This window comes from Monodelphis domestica, chromosome 8, assembly GCF_027887165.1.
Source record: "Monodelphis domestica isolate mMonDom1 chromosome 8, mMonDom1.pri, whole genome shotgun sequence".
In the NCBI taxonomy this organism is placed as follows: Eukaryota; Metazoa; Chordata; class Mammalia; order Didelphimorphia; family Didelphidae; genus Monodelphis; species Monodelphis domestica.
Genome location: NC_077234.1, coordinates 227,758,845 through 227,774,751, shown reverse-complemented (window position 1 = coordinate 227,774,751; position 15,907 = coordinate 227,758,845). Strand labels below are relative to the sequence as shown.

The 15,907-nt window shown below is 39.1% G+C and overlaps 1 protein-coding gene across 6 annotated transcripts in view; it reads right to left on the bottom strand.

The window, feature by feature from the left end:
* Positions 1-15,907, bottom strand: part of TBL1X (transducin beta like 1 X-linked) — a 364,349-nt gene that overhangs the window by 248,838 nt on the left and 99,604 nt on the right. For 2 of the 6 annotated variants that reach the window (XM_056808015.1, XM_056808018.1), the window contains exon 2: positions 12,584-12,715. The exons of the other annotated variants lie outside the window; for them this stretch is intronic. The gene's annotated coding sequence lies outside the window, so the exon portion shown is untranslated. The remainder of the gene's footprint in view (positions 1-12,583; positions 12,716-15,907) is intronic. 6 annotated transcript variants of the gene reach the window in all.

The window sequence follows — 15,907 nt, the reverse complement described above, 5'->3', positions numbered from 1 at the left end:
CAGTGCTTGGCACACAGTAGAGCTGAATGCTAAGGGTTTCATAGGCATTTAGGTCTGAGCAGCTAGAGGCTATGTATAGTGGACGGAGTGCTTGGACTCCTCTTCCTGAGTTCAAATCTGGCCTCAGACACTAGCTGTGTGACCCTGGGCAAGTCACTTTACCCTATTTGCCTCAGTTTCCTCATCTGTAAAATGAGCGGGAGAAGGGAAATGGGAAACCACTTCAGTGTCTTTGCCAAGAAAACCCCAAAAGGGGTCAGAAAGAGTTGATACCACTAAAAACCTACTGAAGAGCAAGGGATCTGGATGTCAAAGCTGGACTCAGAGTTGAATAGAGTCAAGTTCAAATCCTGCTTCAGATACTTAGTACCTATTAATTAATTAATTAAGTGACAAGCAAGTCACTTAATTTCTCCCAGAATCAATTTCCCTTTCTGTAAACTGGAGATAACAGATAATCGTTCATTGTAAGGATTAAATGAAATAACATCTATAAAGAGTTTTATGAAGTGCAATTATTATTTTCCAAAGTCACATAGCGAGTTAATAATCCATACTATGTTGCTATCTGGCTTTAAGACTCACCTTCCCTAACTAGGGTTTACCCTTCCACAGGGAAAAGGGGAAAAGGAAATAGGGGATGGGAAGTATCATTCTTTTCTCTAGACATGCCCAAGATCACAGGATTTGGGCCTAGATCTTTTACCTCCAAAGTTAATACTTATTCCTTTGTCGTACACCGACGCCTTAAAATCAGATTATGAAGAGCGTTGAGACGGCAGGTGGATTTTGAAAAGGAAAAGAATATTATCCCACAATGGGAAAAACAACAAAATTCTTCAAATATGAATGAAAATAGTCCATTGCACCCTCCTTTATTCTATACAATTTGAAAAAAAAAATGAACCTGATTTGTGGTCCTGTTACCATTTATTCTTGCTAATGTACTTCAGCTGTAAAGTCAAAGAAATGATTTTAGGGATAAAATACTCAGTCAGAAAAAAAAACAAACAAACATTTTTTTAAACCCAAGGAAATCCACCTACCCCACACTGTATAATCTACACAAAGATGATTGCAAGTACCCTTGTCATTACTAAGAGTAATTGGCCACAGCCTAATTAATAACATTCTCAAAATAAAAGGAAAGGACAATATCCTTGAAATCTTGAGGTCTCAACCCTATCATGTTAAAGGAATGTGGTTCCTCCCCAAGCTGACTCTGCCCTAAATACACATCAAATGGAATATTCAGGAAAGAGGGAGAAGCGTTTATATCGAACATATTTCTAACAATATTCTGTTTGCTTCCAAAGATTGCACTAGTTTCCTTAATCTTGTCCAATACCCTGGAAAATATCCACATTATTGGATTTTAGTTCAGCATTCAGGTCTTTGGATTTTCTGTTTACACTAAAACATCAACTCCCGCCCCAGGGCACCAAGTCTTCACCATCATGGCCAGTTAACTTCCCCCAGTGAGCTCCTTCCTGCTCTCCCAAGGGAAACCCGGGAAAAGCCAGGATGGCCAAGCGGATGGCCAGGATGTCTTATTGGCCTTTCGCTCTGTTTTTATCTGTTCTCATCCTTGCTGCCAGGGCAGCACCCATTTTGCCGCCAGCCTTCGCCCCCACTCTAAGCTCGTACTCCCCCTGTGGTGTGGTGGGGGATTTTTCCACCTCTCCTAAAAGATTCACTTTGACAGAGAACAGCTGTGAAAATGCAGCCAAAAACAAATCACAATTGGGACGTGTTAAGTCAGTTTAGGGATAATAGCTTTCTGCCTTTGGAGAATGTTTGGAAGGGTATTTTCCCTGCTGGAAGTCACAGTGTGTTTGCTAATGCTCTGGGGCTGGGGGAGGCAAGGAGGGGGAATTGATATAGAGCAATTATTTGTGTATTTGTGCTATCTTGACTAGATGGTAATCTCCATGCTACAAGGATTATGTCTTATCCTGCCTTGCACACAGCAGGCATTTGAGAATCTCCAGGTCATCTCTGCACCATGCTGTCTTCCTCCACCATCTTCTTCCCCCTGGGGCTTGGGACTCATCCTCATCCTCTGGAAATACCCTTGGTTTTGATAGGTGAGCTGTTCCTTTTTCTTGCCCAGAACTAGACTTCTAAATAAACCATGTCCTCTTTGTAGCAGCAAAGAAATGGAAAGAAAATGAGTACCAAACCATCAAGGAACTATCTAAACAAACATAGGAATAGAGGAATAAGGACAGGGGGGTGGCTTTAAGATTTCACTGATAGAAAGAACTTCCAGGTGAGGAAAGTCCCTCTACCAATGCACTTCAGAACCTTCTTTACAACTAAGAAGTCTTAGAAAGTAAGGGCCCTAAAAGACTGTCTGCCTTTTGATCCAGCCATAGCACTGCTGGGTTTGTACCCCAAAGAGATAATAAGGAAAAAGACTTGTACAAGAATATTTATAGCTGCAGTCTTTGTGGTGGCAAAAAACTGGAAAATGAGGAGATGCCCTTCCATTGGGGAATGGCTGAACACATTGTGGTATATATTGGTGATGGAATACTACTGTGCTCAAAGGAATAATAAAGTGGAGGAATTCCATGGAGACTGGAACAACCTCCAGGAAGTGATGAGGAGAGAAGCGAGAGGAGCAGAACCAGGAGAACATTGTACACAGAGACTGATACATTGTAGCACAATCGAATGTAATGGACTTCTCCATTAGTGGCAATGCAGTGATCCTGAACCACCTGGAGGGATCTACCAGAAAGAACACTATCCACATTCAGAGGAAGAACCGTGGGAGTAAAAACACAGAAGAAAAACTGCTCGATCACAAGGGTCGAGGGGTATTTGACTGGGGATGCAGACTCCAAAGGATCACCCAACTGCAAATATTAATAATGTGGAAATAGGCCTTGATCAGTGACATATGTAAAACCTGGAGGAATTGTGCATGGGCTATGGGAGGCGGTTGGGGGCAGGCAGGAAAAGAACATGAATCCTGTAACCACGGGAAAAAAATTCTAAATTAATTAAATGAAATTTTCCGGGACTTAGAAAAAAGTTGCCTAGGACACGGACAGGTTTAAGTGGATGAACATGACTCCAGGGCTTCTTAGCATCTTAGTCTTACCTCCCAACTCCGGGGTATTCAATGTACAGTTTCAATGCAGAAAAATACCAGTGAGGGCACACCAGAGCCCTCACCACAACTTCAAAGTAGGCCAAGTTCATTCTCTACTCATCTATTCTTCCTTCGTCTCTCCCCACCTCCTGGTACCCAACACTTCTAATCTGAAGACCCTGAAGTACCACACTCTTCTAGCTAATCTTGGGGCCAGTCTTAGAATTCCTCAGGCATTTGCAACCAAAGAAGAACTAATTAATAAAAAGGAATCTCCCATCAAATTCAAGACATTATTAAACAGTGTGCAAAAGCATTGAAAAGAGGAGCCAGCTTCCTGGGTCCTTCTTCCTGCTCCTACAGGGAACGATGTAGAATCAACACTTCATAGCAGCATGCAGTCTCGGAACAACCAAGCCCTTTCTTCAATTTGCAAATGGCTCAGAACCACCATGAGATTCAGTAAAACAAGAGTCCAGATGGCGAAAAGGATTTGCATTGGGACAATGAAATATTAAAAACAACCAATGGGAAGGTTCTTCTGTCTTTCCATAAATGCTCTGAATCAAGAACTGTTCAAGTTTCTACAGTAGTCTATGATGCTACACAATTAGGAATTTTAATTTCCCCATAGGGCAGCTGGTATAGAGTTAAGGAGGCTGAATGTGGACATTAAGTTCCAGGTCATTGAGTTCCAATCCTGAATCACTAGTTGTGAGCCAGACACTGGACTCACTAAAGAAGGATAGAATTGTTGTTGTCCAGTTGTTTCAGTCATGCCTGACTCTTCAGAGCCCAATTTGGGATTTGTTTTTTTAGCAAAGATACCAGAATGGTGTGCCATTTCCTTCACCAGCTCATTTTATAGATGATGAAATGGAGGCAAAGAAGGTTAAGTGACTTGCCCAGGGTCACCAGCTAGTAGGTAGCTGAGGCTACATTTGAACTCAGGTCTGCCTAACTTCTGGCCCAAGGTTCTCTCCACTTTGCCACTCCCACCCAGAAGAGGTCAATGGATCCTCAATTTTCTCATCCTAAAAATGAGGGGGCCTAGATTTTTTAAACTAAAAATCCTAAGATCCCCAAAATCAAAATATAGAAGATAAGAATATTGTACAGTTATATGAACTAGAATTCCACAGAGTTTGTTTTGCAATTCTTCAACGTACTGAGGGAAAGTCTGTTATTAGAGGCACTGGTTTGAGTCTTATTATTACACTAGCATATCTTATCTAATCTTCATACCATCCCCAGAAGATACTTAATAGATCTTGTTTGAATAAATTAATCACATTAACACTGTTTTTCAGCAACAGTTCCTTAAATAATTTTAAAACTAGGTTGTTTTAAAAATATATCCAAAGAAATTATCAAAATATAAATTTTTTATAATAACAATTGACAGAACAGGATGTATTGGCCCATTGAAGAAACCTGATACATCATGCAAAATGTCATCTTGACAAGTCTTACTTGCTCAACACTGGATTTTCCATTTAATTTTTCCCCCTTCCTCCATACTTTTATGTTCTGAATTTCTTCCCCCTCCCTGCTCCTCTTTTCCACAGCCTGTTCATTTCTTTATCATCTTTCAAGGAAAACCTTCTCAAGGACCCCTTCCCAGCAGCGAATGATTTTTTTTTTCACTTTATAGGACTTTTGTTCATTCATGTTATCACACTCATTTTCTTTTTTGGTTATTTGTTCAACTAGCTTAGGGATGAGGAATAGACCTGTGATTTAATTGGCATTGGGAAATCTAGGGAGAAAAGAAGGGGAGACGCATTTACACAGCATCTACTATGTGCCAGGCACTCAACTTAAAATCACTTTAAAATGATCACATTTGATCTTCCCATCAACCCTGCAAGGTAAGTGCTATTATTATCCCCATTTTACAGCTGAGGAAACTGGGGCAGTTACAGGTTAAGTGACATGCCAAGAGTCACAAAACCACTAAGTGTCTGAAGCCGGATTTGAACTTGGGTTCTAGTTGAGTTGCCTCTGTTAAAATAGGGGACTTATAAGGATTAGACAATACAGTCAGTCGATCAAAAAGCATCTATCATGATGTGCCTCTCACTGTACGAGGTGTAAACAGTCTCTGCTTTCAAGAGCTACGAGAGGCACGGATTTTTCCCTAATTATCTTGCCGTTACTAATTTTAAAATCTTTAGAAACTTTCCACACAAAAAGGAACATGGCCAAGTAGGTAGTTTATGAATATAAAACATTCAAACCACCCTTTTCACAAGAATCCTAGCAAAGCCTTCATGAGGCACTCTTAAGACCTTCAACGGGACTGAATTAACCTCAGAGTCCATGTTTTGCTAGACTGACCCAGATTTTTGTAGGTTATGTAAATATTACATTTAAATTGCTGTTTATCTGTATTCAGCTTTTGGACAAAGAATTAAAAGGGTGCCTGGAAATGGGAGTAGGCATTCAGGCTTTTCCCCCTCCTTTCAATAGTGACTCAAAAAAAATGTTCATGTTTTCCTCTAGATCTGACCCTTTGTTCCCACCAATCCTGGTTCAGAGCCCAATGTGGAATGACAGTTGTGTTCCGTGACTGTACATGTGGAATATTTCTGGGGGGTCTCAGCTATTTTGACAGACAACTATGAGCTTTAAAATGAGAAGTTACGAGGCACTTCGGAACAGTGTCCACATGACAAGGAAGGGACAAAGTGAATTTCAGAGTATGTGCTCTTTCGTTTGATCTGTTATCATTTTCTTTTTGACCAATTTCTTCTGCACAGGAGGGGGTCACAAATGCAATCCAGGATAAGAGCTTTTTAATTTCTCCCCATTTGCAGGGTCAAGAAGATCTTCCTCACAATGAGTCCAGACTCCTAAAATCTGGTCTTGGAAGTGGCCATGCCCTACAGGTCCTACAGGTCCATTCAGGGAATCATTAAAATAATCTCCCTTGGAAATGTGATCAATTAATATGCTCTGATTTCTCCCTACTCTATATCCTCTCATTTGGATTTCAATCTGAGTTGACTCCTGCAGCAACCATTTCACTAATTCCTCTTCTGCTCCCTTTGCCTTCTCTTTTGTGCCTAATAATTATAACTAGCATTATCACTGTCTATGCATTTGTCATTCCTCTTTTCCAATGTCATATCCCTTAGGATCAAGCAACTAAATGCACTCTATATAGTAGGCACTTAATAAATGCTGGCTATTTTTGCTTCACCCACCCATTAGAGATGAAAAATTCATATGGCTACTACATTGAGGGGCTGCTTTCAAAAACAAAGGAAACTTATTGGGCTGTGTCCTCAAATCCAGTTCAATATTCATTTTCCCTTAAGGGATTTTTTTCATGTGAGTCTGAATTTTGATAAAAGGTGCTGTACCTTTAGTGAATATGTTCCTTTTTCTGTTTTTATGCCTTAAAATTTGATCCGGTATTCTCATTTTAATTATTTCTGCTACTATGAAAAATAGCAATATTAATGACTCACATTTATGGCGCACTTCAAAGTTTGCAAAGTTTTTTTTAATATAGCATCTCAATTGATACTTTCATTACCATGATGAAAGGTGCCCCTATTTCATTTTTGGGTACCTTTACAATTCTAATATGTAGATAATAACAGGCTTGCACAGATGCTGAAGGTGACACTTCTTGTCACAGACTTATGATTAACGTTCTGACTTAAAATTGAACGAACTAAACCCAATCAGGTAGGCAAAATAATCCCTTGGGACTTTTTTAAAACTTTTCCCCCCTCAAGTGGAATTTAAGACTGTGTGTGGTAAATGAATGAATTCATTTAGGCTATTTACATTATAGAGAGGTCAGATTCGGGTAAATATTCTGGAATTCTTGTTTTACCACAACTTCTCCCTCTATAATAATTGTTTCTCAATTTTAAAATTACGAACTTTTTAAGTTTACTGCTGATTTGCAATAAATTGCTATAGCTTAGGTTAGGTACCTTAGAGTAAAACCAAATTAATGCTTTTGAACCTATAAAGAAGGGCAATGAGGTGATGCAAAGGATAGAAATGCTAGTCTGAAGTCCGGATGACTGCTCTTCCTGAGTTCAAATCTGGTCCCAGATACTTACTAGCTGTGGGACCCTAGATAAGTCACTTATCCCAAACTGCCTAATTCTTGCCATTCTTCTGTTTTAGAATTGATATAAGAAAGGAAGTAAGGGTTTTTAACAAATAAAATAGTTTCCTTAGCTATAAAATGAGCTAGAGAAAGAAAGCAAACTACTGCAGTATCTTTTTCAAGAAAACTCCAAATGGACAAAAAAAAAGGGGGGGAGGTCCAAACACAAGTGAAATAATTGAACAAAAATAATAACGGTCCAAATATAGAACTCATAAACTAAGCATTTATAGAAAAGATTTTTTGACCTAGACATATGATCAAAGATTATCCTACTTCCCATTTCATTTTACTCCCCTGAGTTATCAAACTGCCCCTTGCACCATTATAGCAGCATTCAACTATTTTTTCAATATTCAACTTTCAATATTCAACTAAGTGAACTGGTAAAAAGTAAAATGGGAAGCAAAAAGTCAATAAACATTTCTTAAGGCCTGCTATGTGCCAAGCACTGTGTTAAATTTTGGGGATTCAAAGAAAGTTAAAAAACAGCCTCAACTCTCAAGGAACTAACAATTTATGCAAACAACTGAAACAAGAAGTTATATTCAAGATAAACTGGAAATAACTAACCAAGAAAAAAGCAGTAAGAAAATTTTCCAAAAGAAGGTAAGACTTAGCAGGGACTTGAAAGAAGCCAGGAAACATGGTGAAAGGTAGGAGGAAGAGGCAGTGAAATGCCCATATGAAACGAACAAGTGGGTGTGTGTGAAATACACCAGAAATGTGAAACTGACCAGCTTTCTGCCAGAGAAGAGAGTAGGGAGGCAGTGAAAAGTCAGGGAGAACCCTTGACTAGCACCATGGTGGTAACCTCCACAAGAACAGGAAAATGTGGAAGGAGAGAGAGTTTGGGGAGGAAGGAATGTTGAGTTTAAAATGACTATGGAACATCCAGTGCAAGATGTCGGATAGGTAATTAGAGATGTGAAAAAGAGAGTTCAGGAGAGTGCTTGGGACTAAATAAGTATATTAGAGAATCTCCAACATAGAGAGGATAAACAAATCCATAGGAGCTAAGGAGATCCACATAGTGGCCATCAACAGAGTTTTCTTGGCCAGGGTACAGGAGGGCTTTTCCACTTCCTTCTCCCGTAGATCATGGGGACCTGATCTGAATGAAAAACCAACAAAGGAGACAGAGTAGTGGGTCAGAAAGGAAGGAAGAGAACCCAGAGAGAATAAGTATCCTAAAAATCTGGGGAGAAGACGCCTGACAGTCTGGCAAGCCTCATCTTCTCTCCCAGAGCTCTGATCCAGACCTCAAATGAAGCATGTGGAAAACTTGATTATCTGTTGCCAGAATCTACTTTGTTTCTGGAGTACCACCATTCAGACAGTACTCCCATGACAGAAAGCTACATAATCTCATGGAATTTCCCTCTTCCTCAACTTTCATGGGCAACCAGCTATGAGATCCCATTATTTCTGCCTTTGCTGTATAAGTTAGTACATATCTCCTCTTCTTCTTCATTCTCACTGTCAGTTCCACAGCTTAGGTCTTTATGTATATGCTTATATACTCTTCTATGTATTCACTTATATCCTAATAAGTCTAACAACAGCCACACCATCCTTTGCACGGCTGTCGAATATTTCCAGTGAATAGGCCAGATGTCGTTCCTCTGCTCGAAACCCTTCAATGGCTCATTACTGCCAACCAAGGGAAATTCAAACTCCTTTAACTGGTATTCAGAGTGTTCCATGCTATGCAGCCATTATTATTACCCCTCTGGGTTTAGCTCATACTACCACCATGTGCACTCTATGAAGGGAGTCAAATTCGTGGTCGCCTGAAAACATCTTACATTTTCCCACCTGCTTCTTGCCTTGTTCCCTATGCCTGACATGTCCTCTCACCCTTCCTGGACCAGCTAAATTCCTATTTGTCATTTAAACCCCTCCAGAAGGCCTTTCTTGATTGTGTCCATTAGATTAGGACCTTTGCCTCCTCAGATTTTCAATCACATTTTGGTTTCACTTCTCTTTCACTTTAAAGTTATTCTGGACTATGGTCAATTAAGCACATGTCCTATCCTTTTACAAGATGGAAATGCCATGAGAGCAGGGATGGGTCAACTTCATGTACCTGACAAGTACTTAATAAATGCTTCTGAAATGGAACCTGTTATTAAAGTAATCTGATCTTCAACATCAGGGCATAAAACTGATATTTTGGCCCTGGGGGCTATTGTTTTAGGATTGGATGATTTATTTTTTCTTTATCATGAGTGTCTCATGATTTCCTTTTCAAACTAAAATAAATATAAAGGAAGATTTACATAGCTAATAATAATCATGAGAGATTACAGCTGCCAATGGTACTATGATGTATAATTTATATTAGTCACTAGAAAAAAGGAAATTGAATTTCTTGATGATTAAAGGGTAGAAAAATGGGACCTGTGAAGAGGCAGCATGGTAGTGGAAAACATGCTGGGCTTGCAGTCAAAGGGCTTGAATCCACTTATTACATATATGATCTTAGACAAATCACTTAACCTTGCTTTGCCCCAGTTTACTCAGCTGTCAAAAGATGGGGCTAGACTAGGTAACCTACACATTCCTTTCTAGCAAACCTATAATCCTCAGATTAGTAAATTTTAAGGGAAAAAAAGCCTATAATCTACTATAGCATATGCCAACTAGCCATTCCTTATCACTGATAGAAAAAAAAAAAAGAAATGGGTTTAGAATGCAGGATTGAGATCAGTAATTTTTATTATATTCTTAATAATTCAGTGTGCATTGGAAGAGATGTCAGAGAATGTCTGGTCTCTAAAGACAAAACAAAACAGTGATAAAGAATAAGATGATTCTAAAATAAGGGAGGCAGCAGCATGAAAACAGAATGAGAAGACTATAGAGAGAACTGAACTTGAGTCAAAAGTCCTGTGATCAAGTCCTTCAACCATTAACTCATTTGGACAGTTTCCTCCTCTGTAAATTGAAGACTGGATGACATCTGAGCTTCCTTTCAGTCCCAAATTGAAAATTGAAATAAAATAAACAAAATAGACTGACAATCCATGACTATGTCAGGGGACCTTCGGAGGTCCCTTTTCAATTCCCACAATCTAGTCAGCCTTGTAAAATAATCTGGCATATGCGCAGGTACCAAATAAATATTCTCCAAACAACAAATGGAAGAAAACTTGTGTAAAAGATCCAGTGAGTTTTTCCTCAGCCTCATAGGATAATTCACATCTTGACATTGTTCCTAAATTGGAAACGTACAGATTTCTTCTTGCCCAAAGCTGGGAGTCAGAGGAATGTGGGTTAGAACCAGGCTACAAGCAATGTTTTCCCTCCCCTCAAATTTTTCTACCTCTATATTGAGAGAGAAAGCCTAAACTTTTACCAGTGGTCATCACTCTCACCATTTTGGGAAATTGGACACATACAAGACACAATTATGTAAGTCCCCATAATCCAATTAACTTATAATTTATGTGTGTTCCACCATTTTTCTGGGGCCTCCTTAATTAAATTAACAATGATCTAGTACTGCTGGATCTAATGGCCTCTTCTCAATCTTCATCCTTCTTGACCTAACTTTCTATCGCTTTCTCTCTCTCTCTCTCTGTCTCTCTCTCTGTCTCTCTCTCTCTCTCTCTCTGTCTCTCTGTCTCTCTCTGTCTCTCTCTCTGTCTCTCTCTCTCTCTCTGTCTCTGTCTCTCTCTCTCTCTCTGTATCTCTCTCTCTCTGTCTGTCTGTCTCTCTCTCTGTGTCTCTCTCTCTCTCTCTCTTTCTCTCTCTTTGTCTTTCTCTCTCTCTCTGTCTGTCTGTCTCTCTCTCTCTGTTCTCCTATCTGCCTAACCTCTTCTTTTCAGACTTCTTTACTGGACCTTCATCCATGCCACATCCACTAACCATGACTATCCCCCAGGGCTCTATGCTAGTCCCATTTTCTCTCCTTCCTGTACAATATCCCATTCCATAACCTCATCAGTCCCCCTGGTTTCAATGATCATATCTTTGCAGATGATTCCCAGATCTATCAATATAGCCAATCCTAGTCGCTCTCCTGACTTACAGTCTTGAACCATTAACTATCTTTTAAGAATCTCAAAGTAGCTATGCTAAAGGCATTTCGAATTCAACATGTCTGAAACCTGCATTGTCTTTTCCCCAAAATTCACTCCTTTCTTCCCAACTTTCCTCTTAGTGTTGTGGACACCACTATTGTCCAAGTCCCCATCATCTCAGGATCAACTCCTCCCTGACTCAACCAAAATGAAATCTTGGCAGATTTTTCTGCTTTTTTTGGCCCCCTTTTTAAAAATATCTCCAACACTTAGCACAGTGCCTGGCACAACATAGATGCCTAATAAATAACAACTGCTTGTAGAATGTTATATTTATGATGTATGTTTGTGTGTACATGTATGTATGTAAACAAATAAAAATTGAGTTCTGGTTTCGAATCTTGGTCCTAACCACCATGAAATGAAGCAAGTCACTTGTCCTTCTGGATTTATTTCTTCACTGGCAAAATAAGGAGAGTTGGACTTAATGACCTCTAAGTCCCACTCAAAGAAGTATTTTGGTCTTGTTTTTGCCTACGGGGACTAAACTGACTAGTTCCATCAGCCAAGGAAGAAGTTACACAAAGTATCTTCCACCTAAGATATACTCAAGTATTATTTGAGGGAACTCGTTAAACAACCATTAGTATAAAAGCAAATTCTATCAACCATTTTTTGTTCTCATAGGATTAGTCTAGAAAAATTTAAATTCTTATTTGTATTAATTACACTTTAAAAGCCATAAAACTTTTTTTCAATATCCTCAAGAGAACAGAAGCTCAAGAGGCTCTTTTTTGACTTTTATCTGCCTTCACACTTTCCCCCATCTCAAAACACACCCACACACTCCAGGTACCTAGCTCAGTGCCTTGTAATCTGCAAGAGTTTAATAAAAATTGTTCCACTGAATTATATGCTTACATGTGATTTTACATTCAAATATTCTTTTTTATTCCCTCCCCCTAAAGGAGAATATAAACTCCTTGAAAGTAAGGATTATCTTTGCACTGGCTTCCCCAGCCCAGTAATACCTCACACACACTAATAACTCAATAAATGTTCATTCATCTGAATGCTATTATAGGAAAATTTCCATTCTCCAGCTCCTTCAATGAGTAGAATCCTCTGCTCCTTGTGTTACTGAAGACATCACAGAAAAAACAGACCCTGGAGCTTTACTTCTAATAACGAAATATAAAAAAGGTGAAAAATTGAAGAGGGAAAACAGATGAGGAAGTCAAAATTAAATGCTCTACTGTCAATGTGATTAAAATAAGAATGCACACGTTTTATGCTTGTTAAAAGATAACAAAGAACCTTTGAGAAGTTATCAGTAATATTCCCAGTGCTCATTTTCCAGTGATGGGTTTTTCTAATAACATCTAGTTATGGGTTTTTCCAAGACACTGTTGAACCATGTCAATCTTCCCTTCCACTGTAATCTTTATTCTGTGAAAAATTAAGCAGAGGAAAAAAACACACATAAGCTTCTAAATTTAAGTGGCTCTGTTTTGATAAATTCGTGGGCTTTGTTCAAATCATAAAATCAAACTGTTTTACTACCTTACAGTTCTGCTTGGTGTAGGTTGTACAGAATCGTGCTAATAGGTCTAGAATGTTTATATTTCCATCTCTATACACTGGGGTTAGTTTGTCAAAGAAATACAACCATGAAACACACACACACATGAATAAAACATAGCCACAAATTACACTCCTGATCCCAGATGAGACTCACAAATGTGTTCCATTGCTAAAGAACTTTTGAAAGAGCATCTATAAAAATCATAGCTTCAAAATGCCACTAAATCCAAGATCTCACTTATGCAGATATTTCCTCCAATGCAGCAAATTAATAATCCATTCATGCTTGCAGTCACTTAGCTAGTATATATTAAGTAAATCAAGCAGCTAGGTGGTGCAATGGATGGATGAGTCAAGAAGACTCATCTTCCTAGGTTCAAATCTGGCCTCAGATACTTCCTAGCTATGTGACCTTGGTCAAGTCCCTTAACTCTGTTTGACTCAGTTTCTTCATCTGTAAAGGAGCTGGAAGAGGAAATGGCAAACCATTGCAAAATCTTTGCTGAGAAAACTCCAAATGGAGTCAAGAAGAGCCGGAAACAACTGAACAAAATGTATAAACTACCACAAACACTGCAGATACAAAGAAAAGCAAAAAATGCCCCCCAAACCAGGCCCTTGTCAATTGAATGGGACTACATACTCTCCATCACTCACTGCTACAAGGATCCACCTCTGGTGCTCTGAGTTCACATGTTGACCACCAGTTGGGGAGACTTCACCACACAATCAGCTCAGCTTTTCTAAACACAGATTTCTTGGACATGCTGCAGCCTACCCACATTCACTCATGCTTTTCCAACATGCTCTGTGGATTCTGTGATACTCTGGATTGGTTAGGTTTCAAATTATGAGGTAAAAAGGGTTTGGGTGGAAAAAATTATGGAGAACCAAGCAGGTGCTGGCATCATGCACCACACAACGCAAGATGCCAAAAACAAGGAACTTCATCTTCATTGACAAGTCCCCTGCTCACTTCTTGTTTTGCAAAAGTCTAATAAAGGGGTCCCTGATCATCAAGACTTTCTCCATCAAAAAAAAACCCAACAAAAAAAACCCTACTTCCAATTTCCATTCCTGCTGAGCTATAAAATTCCACTAGTCACAGCTGTATATCATTGGAAGATTTCTGGCTTTTAAAAGGCAAGAATTTCCTTTGGGAGAAAGGCCAATTAAAAACAAACCCTTTGCTATTTTTGACAGGCAGTTAGCTTATGATTCATTCGCAGAGTCTGTCCTAGAAATACCAACCGATGGGCAAGCTCTATGGATTGTTTATCTAACTGCATGTCATAATCAGGACAGCGGGCCTTCTTCATAATCTTGTGTTTTTTAGTATTTCCCCAAGTATCTAGATATTGCTTAAGAGGCTTGTCAATGTTCCAGTGATGAAATCCATCCATAAATAGACACCTCTGGAAGAATTCACCATCCACTTACAAAAATCCAATTTTTTTGTCCTCATACAACAGTTGGTGAACACCTTTGGGGAATTTAAGTCTCTTTGTGCTTTACTCCTTCGAACATTCTCAAGGATCCATTGACACCAGTCTCCTTGCTATTCCTTGAAGAGGTATAACCTTTTGACTGCATTTTCAATGACTATGCCTGCTACCTAGAAAGCTTCTCTTTCCTTATATCTCTATTTCCTTGTTTCCTTCAAGTCCTTGCTAAAATACTCCCTTCTCCAAGATACTTTTCTACATCCTTCTTAATGCTGATCCCCTCCCTCTGAGATAACCTTTTATTTATTCTGGATATAGCTTATATCTACATAGCTGTTTGTATGGTCTCTCCTTCCTTAAAATATGGTTGGGGGTTTTTGTTTGTTTTTCTTAGTATTCCCTCAGTTCAGTACCTGGAATATAAAATAATTAATAAATGCCCACCGAGTGACTCCTCTGCCCCAACTGATATTAATAAAACAAGGAATCAATGTTCTAGGTTGTTACATCTTTTTAAATTATCTTAAATAATTTTGAGCAGGGCCTGGAAGTATCCTGTTGAAAGAGTCTTTAAGTCAGCATTTTGTACTTCCAAATCAAATAGGGTTTTTTAAAGAGTCAACAAACAATAAGCACAGTGGGTTTTCGTATTATCTACACTTACAGACAATTATGCTATTGTACAGAAATAGTCCACTATGGAATGAATACTGCTTTAAAAAGCACCTTGTTTTCTTCCCACTCAAGGATGGGCTTGACTCATGTGTTGACTCATTAACACTTTGTACATGGAGATGGTTGATATTTAATGATATTCTCTCAGTTGTCTTTTTTTTTTAGTCAATTTAGAACATTATTCCTTGGTTACAAGAATCATATTCTTTCCCTCCCTTCCCACAGTTGACAAGCAATTCCACTGGGTATTACATGTGTCCTTGATCAGAACCTATTTCCATTACACTAGGATGTTCATTTAGAGTCTACATCCCCAACCATACCCCCTCAACCCATGTAGTCAAGCAGTTGTTTTTCTTCTGTGTTTCTACTCCCACAGTGTTTCCTCTGAATGTGGATAGTGTTCTTTCTCGTAAATTGCTCCTAGTTGTTCAGGATCACTGCACTGACACTAATGGTGAAGTCCATTACGTTCTCTTGTAACACAGTGTATCAGTCTCTGTGTACAATGTTCTCCTGGCTCTGCTCCTCTCGCTCTGCATCACTTCCTGGAGCTTGTTCCAGTATCCATGAAATTCCTCCAGTTCATTATTCCTTTTAGCACAATAGTATTCCATCACCAACATATACCACAATTTGTTCAGCCATTCCCCAATTGATGGGCATCCCCACATTTTCCAATTTTTGGCCACCACAAAGAGCACAGCTATGAATATTCTTGTACAAGTCTTTTTCCTTATTATCTCTTTGGGGTACAAACCCAGCAGTGCTATGGCTGGATCAAATGCAGACAGTCTTTTAGCATCCTTTGGGCATAGTTCCAGATTGCCCTCCAGAATGGTTGGATCAATTCACAACTCCACCATCAATGAATTAATATCCCAACTTTGCCACATCCCCTCCAGCATACTTTCCTTTACTGTCATGTTAGCCAATC